This window comes from Mytilus galloprovincialis, chromosome 1 (genome assembly GCF_965363235.1).
Source record: "Mytilus galloprovincialis chromosome 1, xbMytGall1.hap1.1, whole genome shotgun sequence".
NCBI classification, from domain to species: Eukaryota; Metazoa; Mollusca; class Bivalvia; order Mytilida; family Mytilidae; genus Mytilus; species Mytilus galloprovincialis.
The window spans coordinates 50,442,834-50,454,885 of NC_134838.1; the positions used below are offsets into that span (position 1 = coordinate 50,442,834).

General features: G+C 31.3%; 1 long non-coding RNA gene across 1 annotated transcript; it reads left to right on the top strand.

Annotated features, from left to right (window-relative positions):
- The first annotated feature begins 1,485 nt into the window (after nucleotides 1–1,485).
- LOC143080172 (uncharacterized) lies at nucleotides 1,486–12,052 on the top strand. The gene is made up of 2 exons (XR_012979658.1): nucleotides 1,486–1,540; nucleotides 11,168–12,052. It is a non-coding gene; the product is annotated as an uncharacterized LOC143080172 (long non-coding RNA).

Here is a 12,052-nt window from a genome sequence, read left to right on the forward strand (position 1 = left end):
ATACACTAAATTGGTGAATCATGGTAACGTTGTAGTTATATTATAGTTTAATTGGCACATGAAATTAAAAAAAAAAAAAAAGTACAAAAAGCTTATTCAAAATAAGATGATATTATGTGTCCATGTCATATGATATTTAGACAAGTTAGATAGACGAACTAGTCCATTATCATCGACTTTCTGTAAAACCGTTTGAAGATTTTAAAATCGTTGGAAACAAGTAATCTTCTTCTAGCATACATTTCTTAGATTTATATTACATATTTTTTTTCATTGCTTTGTCAATACCCTGAAAGTTTTTAATCGATTTTGCAATTCCATTTTTTTATTGGAGTTCCAGTGAACGTCTAATGTAAACGTAACTCATGTTTGTAACGATTAAAATTGTATCTTTCTGCTTTGCGCTTTCTTGATGGAAAGAAAAAAAAGGATGCAATTTATAATGCTATGTTTTCAAGTTCATAGAAATACCCTGCAAGTTTTTAATCGATTTGCAATTCCATTTTTTTATTGGAGCTCCAGTGAACGTCTTATGTAAACGTAACTCATGTTTGTAACAATTGAAATTGTATCTTTCTGCTTTGCGCTTTCTTGATGGAAAGAAAAAAAGAATACAATTTATAAAACTATGTTTTCAAGTTCATAGATTGTTTCACTGTTAATTGTTAAATCAAATGAATAATAATTTTAAAATCATGTATAACACAAAATAATGATTAATTTGCCCTGGTTATCGATTTCTTTTAATACTAATTATCGATCCTCCATGCCACCAGATTAAATCCCTGTTGTTAAACATGTTTATTACATATTTTAAACTAGTCACCAGTACATTATTGAATAATGAATTTCACGGAATTGACACATAGAGCAAAAATAAGATATACCAAAATTAAGCATTTTAAATCACTACCTTTTGAGTAAAGCAGCCATTTATCTGTTTAGTATTAAAAGTTATATAAATTTTAGTTGTACATGTATTGGTTGATTTAATGACATTAATGCCGATGTAAATGCACTGTATACACTACTGGAAGAAAAAACAACTGTCCATACCAGTAACAGTCGTTGTACGACTGTCTTAGTCTGTAAAAGACAAATAATGACTGTCAAATCTGTCATATTTCGTTGCAACAGTTCATTTATGTATGTCCCAACTTTTCTACGGGTTGTGAAAGTCAAAAAATGCTACCCTCAGTCATTTCAGAACTGTTGCAGTGGTTTACGGTGTTGTCACAGTCAAAATATATGTATTACAGTCTTTCTAATAGTTGTGGCAGTTGCATAATGACTGTCCCAACCTTTTAATAGTTGGAACAATTAAATTTGTTTGTGTCAACTTTTCAGACGTTGATGCAGTAACTGCAGATCACAGGCACTTGTCTCAGAAATTTGTTTTCCTATATACCTTAATATAACACTAATAATATAATAATGTTATATTAAGGTATATAGGAAAAAAAAATTCTGAGACAAGTGCCTGTGCTGCAGATCTATGTTAGACCACATGTTCAATAATCTGAGCTGAAAATTACAATCGGTGAGTAGAAATTATCAATATTTTAAAGCATGTCTATCGAATAATCATGGATTCATAATTTTGAAGGGAAAATGTGCACATTTGTCTACTTACAGACCTTACAATTTGTTCTCATTGGCGGATCCAGGGGGAGGGTTCCGAAGGTTGGACCCCCCCTTTTTTGGGGCCGCTCAATGCATTTGAATGGGGACATAAAGTTGGAACCCCCCCCTTTTTAAAATGGCTGGATCCGCCACTGATCCTACGGAATTTATATTAAGATACTCCGATAGGCTATATAGCTGTGAATCGACGTTCTATATTACCACACTCGTGCATAGTTGCATATTCCAGGGAAAATATAGGCTTTGAGTTTGAGCTTTTTAAATCATTGAAAGTCATAAAGGACACCGTTCCCCCCCCTATTATCATGTGTTAATTATTTTGCATACATCACCCTGAGTGGAATACAAAAAAGGTTACTCTATATCTTCCCCTTTTTTGTGGGAAAAATGTGTTTGATTATATAGGGAATCACTCAAGCATGACTGGATCTGTGCCCCTTAGGGCAGTCAGTGGCCCCTCTCCCTTATGAAAAGTTCTGGATCTGCCACTTACCTATACATCATGTAGTGTACATATTGTATGTTAATGTATTGCTATCTCTGGTCCTAAAGGAGTAGGTTCAGTAAGTCCCCTTTTTGGCCCCAAAATATAGCAGTTTTACAAAATTGTTAAAATGTAAACCTTTAGTTATTTATTGGACAGTAGAATGCTTCTGCTACATAAATATGGGCTGTTTTTGACATTACAATGCACATATATCCGGTAATAGCACCATTAAGTCATGCTAAATTACTGAAATCCTCATAATTCTAGTATTTTAGTTAAATTTAGACGGTTTTCGTGTAAAACGAAAGTGGCCGCATTCGTGTTCATCCATAATATTGAAATGTAAGTTGTATTTTATGATAATACATAACATATATAAAGGTTGAGGATGAACACGGATGCGGCCACTTTCATTTTTACCAAAAACCATCTGAAAAGTGACATTTTTCGGCATATTACAATGTAGGTAGATTTTTCATATTTGAGCTTGAATCGGATCGTTTTTAATGACTAAATCTGTTAAAATCTTTCACATAAACTAATTAATTCAAATAACATAGACACTTAAGTGTTTAAAAAGTGGTCAAAATCTTTCGTCAGATGAACCTGAAATTTGAGGCCAAAATCGGTCCTTACCGGACCTACTCCTTTGCATGAAATACTTGTCACTGGACATTTTATAACCAGCAATCAACCGATCTTTACATGTACGTATTCATATAAATGTGTTTCTTATCATGCTTATGCTGGATTACTAGTATTTCCCTGGCTTTGCTTTATCAGCTGATAGTTTTTGTTCTATTAATAAAATTGAGAATGGAAATGGGGAATGTGTCAAAGAGACAACAACCCGACCGTAGAAAACAAGAGTGCACACGCTGAAATGTCTCGCCTTCTATACTAATCATTGATATTATGTTGATAGTCCTAAGTATAAAGCTAAGCTTTATTACAACTGTCACATAAACTTAACATTAACCAAAATAACTAAACAAAGACCAATGAACCTTGAAAAAGAGGTCCAGGTCAGATGAACCATGCCAGGCAGACAGGTACAGCTAACAATGCTTCTATACAACATATATGGTTGACATATTACTTATAGTTTAAGAAAAATAGTCCAAAACACAAAAACTTAACACGTGCAATGAACCGTGAAAATGAGGTCACGGTTAAATAAAACCTGCTCTACTGACATAAAGATCATAAAATATTTCCATACACCAAATATAGTTGACCTATGGCATAAAGCATTAGATAAAAATACCAAAACTCAAAAACTTAACTTTGACCACTGAACCATGAAAATGAGGTCAAGGTCACATGACATCTGCCCGCTAGACATGTACCATTAACAATCATTCCATACAACAAATATAGTAGACCTATTGCATATGGTATGAGAAAAACAGACCAAAACACAAAAATTTAACTATAACCACTGAACCATGAAAATGAGGTCAAGGTCAGATGACACCTGCCAGTTGGACATGTACACCTTACAGTCCTTCCATACACCGAATATACTAGCCCTATTGCTTATAGCATCTGAGATATGGACTTGACCACCAAAACTTAACCTTGTTCACTGATCCATGAAATGAGGTCGAGGTCAAGTGAAAACTGTCTGACAGACACGAGGACCTTGCAAGGTACGTACATATCAAATATAGTTATCCTATTACTTATAATAAGAGAGAATTCAACATTACAAAAAATTTGAACTTTTTTTCAAGTGGTCGCTGAACCATGAAAATGAGGTCAAGGTCATTGGACATGTGACTGACTGAAACTTCGTAACTTGAGGCATCTTTATACAAAGTATGAAGCATCCAGGTCTTTCACCTTTTAAAATATAAACCTTTTAAGAAGTTAGCTAACGCCGCCGCCGCCGGATCACTATCCCTATGTCGAGCTGTATACATATTTTACGATTTTAATTCAACTTAACATCAAACAACTTTTTAAATACACCTTCTTCTCGAACCTTGGTTTTACATAGATGTTGTAACTAATCAACTGTAAACATAAATGTATTTATTCAAATGATATGCATTGATTCTTTCTCATACTTTGGTTCTACATAGACGTCCTTGTTTCTCAATCTTTCATATAGTTTTCTATGTAGTGCTTTGTGGACTTAATTGTCCTCTCTTCGTATTTCATTTTCCTATGTCACTGTCAGTTTCTTTATCAACGACTCATGAAATTATATAAGTACCGTCTGTCTGTGTTTTATAATTGTTTCTCATTTCAAATAAATTTAAAACTTTATTATATATAAGCCCACATTTTCCTTTTGTACGATAAGAATCTCATCATATAAATTCTTACCACACGGTCAGAACATTGCTAAAGGAATTTGCATGATTGGTGCAAATATCAGGTAAACTAATAAATCAAAATTATAACTTTAGAAATTGCTTATATAAAAGAATATCACGTGCAGTTATAATTTAAAAAGAGATGTTTAAAAGTTGAGTATAATTTATCAAAGTAAAAAGTCAATAATTATTTAAAGATAATTTCTCAATCTATATACAAGGACGTCTATGTAGAACCAAAGTATAGAATGAGAGTCAGAGCAACCTATAAAAGATTTTCCTTTGATAAATAATACTCAACTTTTAAAAATCTTTTATAGGTTGCTCTCTCATTCTATCTATACAAATGTTATTTTAACATATGTCAAAAATGTATATTGATTTATAATTGTTTAGAATTATTAGGGTCCCGCCAAAGGCGGTCCCCTATAGTGATCAGTCTGTCCGTCCGTCCGTCCGTCCGTCCGTAACACTTTGTGTCCGCTCCATATCTAGAGAACCATTATAATTTCATACTTTATACTTTACATGTTTATTAACCACCACCAGAGGGCGTGTCATGATGTATGTACAACTTCCTAGGTCAAAGGTCAAGGTAAAAAAACTTTGGTTTCAGTTGACAACCCTGTGTCCTGTGGTGAAGATCGTGTCCGCTCTATATCTTGAGAACCGTTATGATTTCAAAGTTTATATTTGACATGTATATGAACCAACACCAGAGGGTGTGTCATAATTTATGAGCGACTGCCTAGGGCAAAGTTCAAGGTCAAAAACTTTGGTTTCAGTTGACAACCCCATGTCCTATGGTAAAGATTGTGTCCGCTCTATATCTTGAGAATCTTTATCATTTCAAAGTTTATACTTGACATGTATATAAACCAATACCAAAGGGTGTGTCATAATTTATGTGCAACTTCCTAGGTCAAAGGTCAAGGTCAAAAACTTTGGTTTCAGTTGACAACCCCATGTCCTATGGTAAAGATCGTGTCCGCTCTATATCTTGAGAACCTTTATCATTTCAAAGTTTATACTTGACATGTTTATAAACCAACACCAAAGGGTGTGTCATAATTTATTTACAACTTCATAGGTCAAAGGTCAAGGTCAAAAACTTTGATTTCAGTTGACAAACCCATGTCTTATGGTAAAGATACAATTTTTTAATGCACATTATTCACAGCGGGGCCCACAGAGATGGCTCCCATCTCAATGATATCTAGTTAATTCATGTGATTGACGAGACGACATAAATTTTTTAATTCGTTAAATGGATTTTATCTTTTGTTAACTCGTAGTTGTAGTTGAAATGAGGTCGAGGTCAAGTGAAAACTGTCCGACAGACACGAGGACCTTGCAAGGTACGTACATATCAAATATAGTTATCCTATTACTTATAATAAGAGAGAATTCAACATTACAAAAAATTTGAACTTTTTTTTCAATTGGTTACTGAACCATGAAAATGAGGTCAAGGACATTGGACATGTGACTGGCGGAAACTTCGTAACATGAAGCATCTATATACAAAGTATGAAGCATCCAGGTCTTCCACCTTCTAAAATATAAAGCTTTTAAGAAGTGAGTTAACGCCGCCGCCGTAGCCGCCGCCGTTGCCGCCGCCGCCGGATCACTATCCCTATGTCGAGCTTTCTGCAACAAAAGTTGCAGGCTCGACAAAAACTACAGCAGGTCACCAACAGGTCTTCAGTGTAGCGAAAAATTCCCGCACCCGGAGGCGTCCTTCAGCTGGCCCCTAAACAAATATATACTAGTTCAGTGATAATGAACACCATACTAATTTCCAATTGTACACAAGAAACTAAAATTAAAATAATACAAGACTAACAAAGGCCAGAGGCAAGAATGCATTGTGACGTCACAATTTCCTTTAAAAGAACATGCATAGTACAAAAACATATGATTTGATCATAAAATCATAAAAATGTTATGCAAATTATTAACTTTAAGATTAAATAGTGACTTATTTAGCATTAGTGTCCACTTTCATTTAGATTTTTAATTAAATAATTCTCAAATCATGGACAACAAAATATTTATATAGTTAATAATATCAGGCATTGAAAGTGAATAGGTATTTTAAAAATAGTTTAAAAAAATATCATTAATCATCAAAATAAAACAATATTATTAAATTAATGTTCCTGAAACAAGGCACAGAGTCATAAACAGTTGCCATTTACACACAGTTGATTAAACAAATTGTGCTAATTCAATTAGTAACTGTTTTATCATGTACTACATTGTTTAAAAAACACATATTAAAAGAGCAAAGCTAGCATCATAATTTTATTCTTTTTAGATTTAACATAGAATCTATAAAAAAATCACTATAATTTGTTAATACTTTGAACCTAAACTATATATTTTCATGTGAAATTTTAATATAAATTGTGCCCTGTTAGCATTGTTTTTCAAAATTCATTTGTGCCATACATGTTATCTAACTTACAAGTAGTAACATTCAATGGTCTTTTTATTTATTCCGCAATGATTAAGGACCTTCTAATCATGAGTCATATTTTTTGACACGCATTCAATTGTGTTTTGGTTACTTTATTGTTGCCTAACTGTTGGGTTGATGCATCATTGATTTATCCCACCTCTCCTTTGATCATTTGCATTCACGTACGACTGCAGATTTTTTGCATTTTCTACATAATCATGATAATTATTTTATGTTAACATTAAATATGTCAGGAAAACATAACAAAAAAATCTATCTGTATGCATGTTTTTTTATGTTAACATGGTATAAACTTTTTTAAAGTATTTTATGAAGCTCAAAATATTGTTTATAGATATAGTATTATCCAGTAAGTTGTCATAACATTTACTAAAGTATTGAATCTGAATCTTTACTGTGTTAACTGCATTGTATATGTTGTATCTACTAATTTAGTCTAAAAAATTTTTTTTATTCAAATTCAAAATAAATAATTAAAATATTTGTATTTACTGAATATTACCATGCAAATGTGACATTAAAATAGGTAATAATCAGGATGTTAACACTGGATAGGTAATAATCAGAAATTCTTATATACCACAACGGCTTATTCTCATTTCGCCTTAGCTGTCAAAATTATTATATAAAATTAATCCCAGTTTGCCTTAGTACAAATTTTCAGGTTAAAAGAATTAACTAAGGCGAAATGGGAACTTGTGTAAACAATGGAATTAAGTTATTCTTTGTTTGTATTGCAATTATGTTTGATATGTGTTATTTTAATGTCAAAATCAGTTTTGAAATGCTTTTTAAAAGATGTATTTTTTTGTCTTTCCAATGTCTCTCTTTTTGAAGAGGACCACCTTAACACATTTTTTTTTTAATTGAAAATATATGTAGAGATTTGTATGACATAGATTGAATTGTATTTTAGAACCTATATGTAAAGAGAGGGAGGATGACTCTTATATAGAAAACAATTAACGCAAAATAAAAGTTAAAGTTTTTACGGAATACTAATAAATACGTTATTAAATATGACAAAAGATATAAATGAATTTAATACGAAAACAAAAGTAAATGGTCACAAAACTTTGTGATATTCGAATTATTTAAAATATGTTGCTTATGATGATAGTATTGTTTAGGCTTCAAAAAAGGCAGCACGAAATAATTTAATATAATACAATTAAATCTTTAACAAAAATTAAACAATATTTTTTTTTATTAATTTTATCTAATGATAATTTAATATTGTATTTGTATTTTTAGTATTGAGTTTATGCCATATTTGTTGTTTTTATTACGTTTTAGGACGATGTAACCTTTAGGACTATCCTAAGACACCTAATTGTATATCCTAACTTTAGGACCAAATTTAGGACATATCTTATTTTAGGAGACTTTCGTTAACCCGACTTAGGACTAAGACGTGTCCTTAGTCCTAGGACAGCTTTGTTGACACGACCCCTGGATTTGTACCAAACTTGGACAGAAGCTTGTTCCGTCTTTATTTCCGTATTTTACTTAACAATGGACTTAGCTTTTCTTCTAGATGCATTACATATAGTCTGCAGTTAAAGTTTTTAAAACATTTATTAGATTCATAAACTATCCTGTTTTTTTTTTACAAAACTTGGACAATCAAAAGTTAGCATAGAGAGGAATATCTTTAAAAAAAAAATTCTCATTTTTGTTGAGGCTGCGATTAACATCAAAAGTAGGCGAGACACAAGGTTCAACGGAATCCTTACAAATTTAATATACAATAAGCACAGTTTTTTTTAATTCATTTTTTTTTTTTATTATTAAAGTTTCTGTTATAAAAGTCTGTTGGAAAACATGTTTTTTTTTTGTTCTATTAAACTTTTTTGTGTGTTGCATAATGTAAAAGGATAATTCTGAGGATAATTAGATTATTTAGATTTTTCTAACTGCATAAACTTTTATTAAATATGAAACAAAACAATATTTCAAGAGAATCAACTTTCCTACTTAAAAATGCTTTATTTTAGATTTTTCCTGATTTCACAACTTTTGAAATCATAAAAATGGTCACTTTAATTAAAAATAATAATTCAAGAGAAATAATTCCCTAATTGCATGTTGCTTAAATTGCAATAAAAACACAGAGGTTTAATTTGTTTATTTAATATTTTCATCTAAATTCACATTTCGCCTTAATTCAATTCCCATCTGGCCTTAGTATATTTTTTACCTTTTTTACCTGGAATTTCCAGTTAAGGCGAAATGAGAACACACCACCACAACATGATGTAGCTAATATACAAATTAAGACACAATAGTTTATTGCCCTGGGAATGACATTTAATCTGTCATTGGTATAATGATATGATTTTATAATAATGTTCACAAATTATCATGATTAAAATTGTCCTCTTCAAAATTTTGATAACTTTTTCAAAACAAATTATCATTTAAGAAAAATATGAAACATGTATATAGTAACAGTGCATTTATTTATTTATTTTATTTTTTTATTCCTTAAACTTTTCTTTGTCATGTTTGTAGTATCAATATATTTCATATTAAATGATTAACATAATTAAAATGAACAAAAGAAATAACCTGTTGTGTTTTAGAGGAATAACTATGTCCATGATATCTGATTTTAAAGAATTGATGAAATAAAGTATAGTGTGAGCCTCTATAAGACAGTAACCCTTCAATGAAAGTACACAATCACACTTAAAAAATCATTAATGCAGGAAAAAAGATAACACTATATAGAATTTAGACCCCCTAAAAAGATTAATTTTTCTTGTTAATAGGGACTTGAAAATAGAATTACAAGTATTAGTGCTAGAATTTTCGGTCAATCAAATGAGAAGTGCTAGTTTTATCTAGGTAAATAGACAATAATAGTGCATTGACTTGACATGTCAACGATGTAAGGATGAGGCTTAGAAACGGGGAAATGCGAGGCTGTGTCGAGCTATTTCCACGTTTCGGGCCGAATCCTTATATCGTTGATATGTCAAGTCCATGCACTATTATTGTCTTTATACTGCAATCTAAAACAACATTTTCAATGTTTTAATGGTTGTTTAATGCGTTAAGGTTATTTATTTGATTTAAATATTGGGGAAAATCCCCTTTAAAAAGGCCTCATATCATGCTCGCTGAGAAATATAAAACACAAAGAAATGTACATATTTACCTGTTGAAACTCACACTCGATGGTGAACAAAATCGTTTGAGTATGGACTTCAATATCAACCATAAGCATGAAAAATAATGATTTATAGGGTGTAAACAAAAATATTAACAAATGAATTATGTTTTTCCAATAATTGCAAAAGAAACAAGATTGAGTCGATCCACGCATCGTTGTATGCATTGGAAACAAGAACAGGTTGAAGAGGTTGTATGAATAATTAAATATTATTTCGGCATTTTCTATTTAAATATTCATGAGGAAAAGTGATATCGGGTCAGTGACTGTATATGACATAGAAATATACAGTCAACGCATTTTGACTGCTCAAATAGAACGAGTGCAGTATAAATACATTTATTGTAATTAAGGTTCATCATAACCTTTTGGCTAAAATGGCCGTATTTACACCCCAAATTTTACTCTGAGTACAGACTAACCTATACACCTGCAACAGTTTTAAGGGATGGCAGGAACTAGATATATAAATTTTAAATGCATTTTATGTTTCAGAAAATTATAAACTTTTCTAGATTTTGCTATCCATTTTTTTTCGTTCCTGCAGAAGGTGCAAAAATTAACTAAGTAGTGAAAACGATTGAGAAGCTCCCCTCATATAATCAATGTTGTGAGTAGTATTGATTTAAATGGACAATAGATGGACAATAGACACCTGTAAACAATAGGTTATTTAACAGGTTTAAACTGTGTAACTGAGTGGACCGTATCAAATGAAACTCGGGTGTTTGTTTATTTTGCTATCTTCTGCAGACTGGAAAAAAATGAACATCAAAATCCAGGTAAGTTTTTAATTTTCTGAAACGTAGACTTCATATAACTTTTATATATCTAGTTCCTGCCATGCCTTAAAACTTTCCTGGATGTACCAGTTTGTCTGTACTCATAGTAATTTTGGAGGTGTAAACACGGCCATATTTTTCAATTCCTTATGATGAACCTTAACTTTCTTATTATTGCACAATGTATATATACATGTAGTATTTATATATTTATTATTAGTTAAACATTTACTGTACTTGAGTCTAAATGTATATTTTATTTTGTAGAATCATACTGAATATGTATTGGTTTGACCATGATTCCCACTTAGAATATGACGCCTGCTAGTACATGTGCACTTTGATGCATAGGAAATATAGAAGTCACTAAGTCGCTCATATAGCTGCAAATTGTGAAACAATGGATTAATTCATTATTTTATGCTAGTTATCTATTGTTTTTGGAAATTATGAATATGGCGTGCAGCATTATTCCATGATGATGATGTGATGTTCTGATTAAATTTGACAAGAAGACAATTGTGCCTTGTACAAATAGGAAACTTACAAATTGTATTAAAGGAGGACCACATTACTGGAGGACTAATTACCTTGGATTATCATGATCAATTGTGAATTTTGAATAACAAAATTTCGTAGTTGCAGTGAATATTAATAGTGCAATCATACACGTACATTGTTTTTGAATTCCATGAATACCCAGGATAATTATTCATTTGAAATAGCAATTTGGAATAATGAAAATTCACAGTTTCAGTGAATACTACTAATAATAGTGCATCATATCTGAATTCATGAATACTTTTAATAAGTGGATAATCAGTCATTTTAATATAATACCAATATGGATAATGTGAATTTCTAGTTTTAGTGAAATTTACAAAACAGTACATGTATATCACATCTGAAGTTTATGTTGGCATTGCAATTGTTAACTACCACCAGCATGTCCAGGGTGTGTAAAAAGATCTTAACCAACTACATGTATGAGGGTCTTGTGCAGTCCGTGTCAATTGTTTAGTGTCAAATGACTGCTTGCTGTACTTAAATTATTAAAGTCTGAATTAGAATTAAATAAAAATCTTAATTAGCATGATTAGCATGATTAGTGGCCAAGTATTTGAAACAAATAAACCATGCATTTACTTCAAA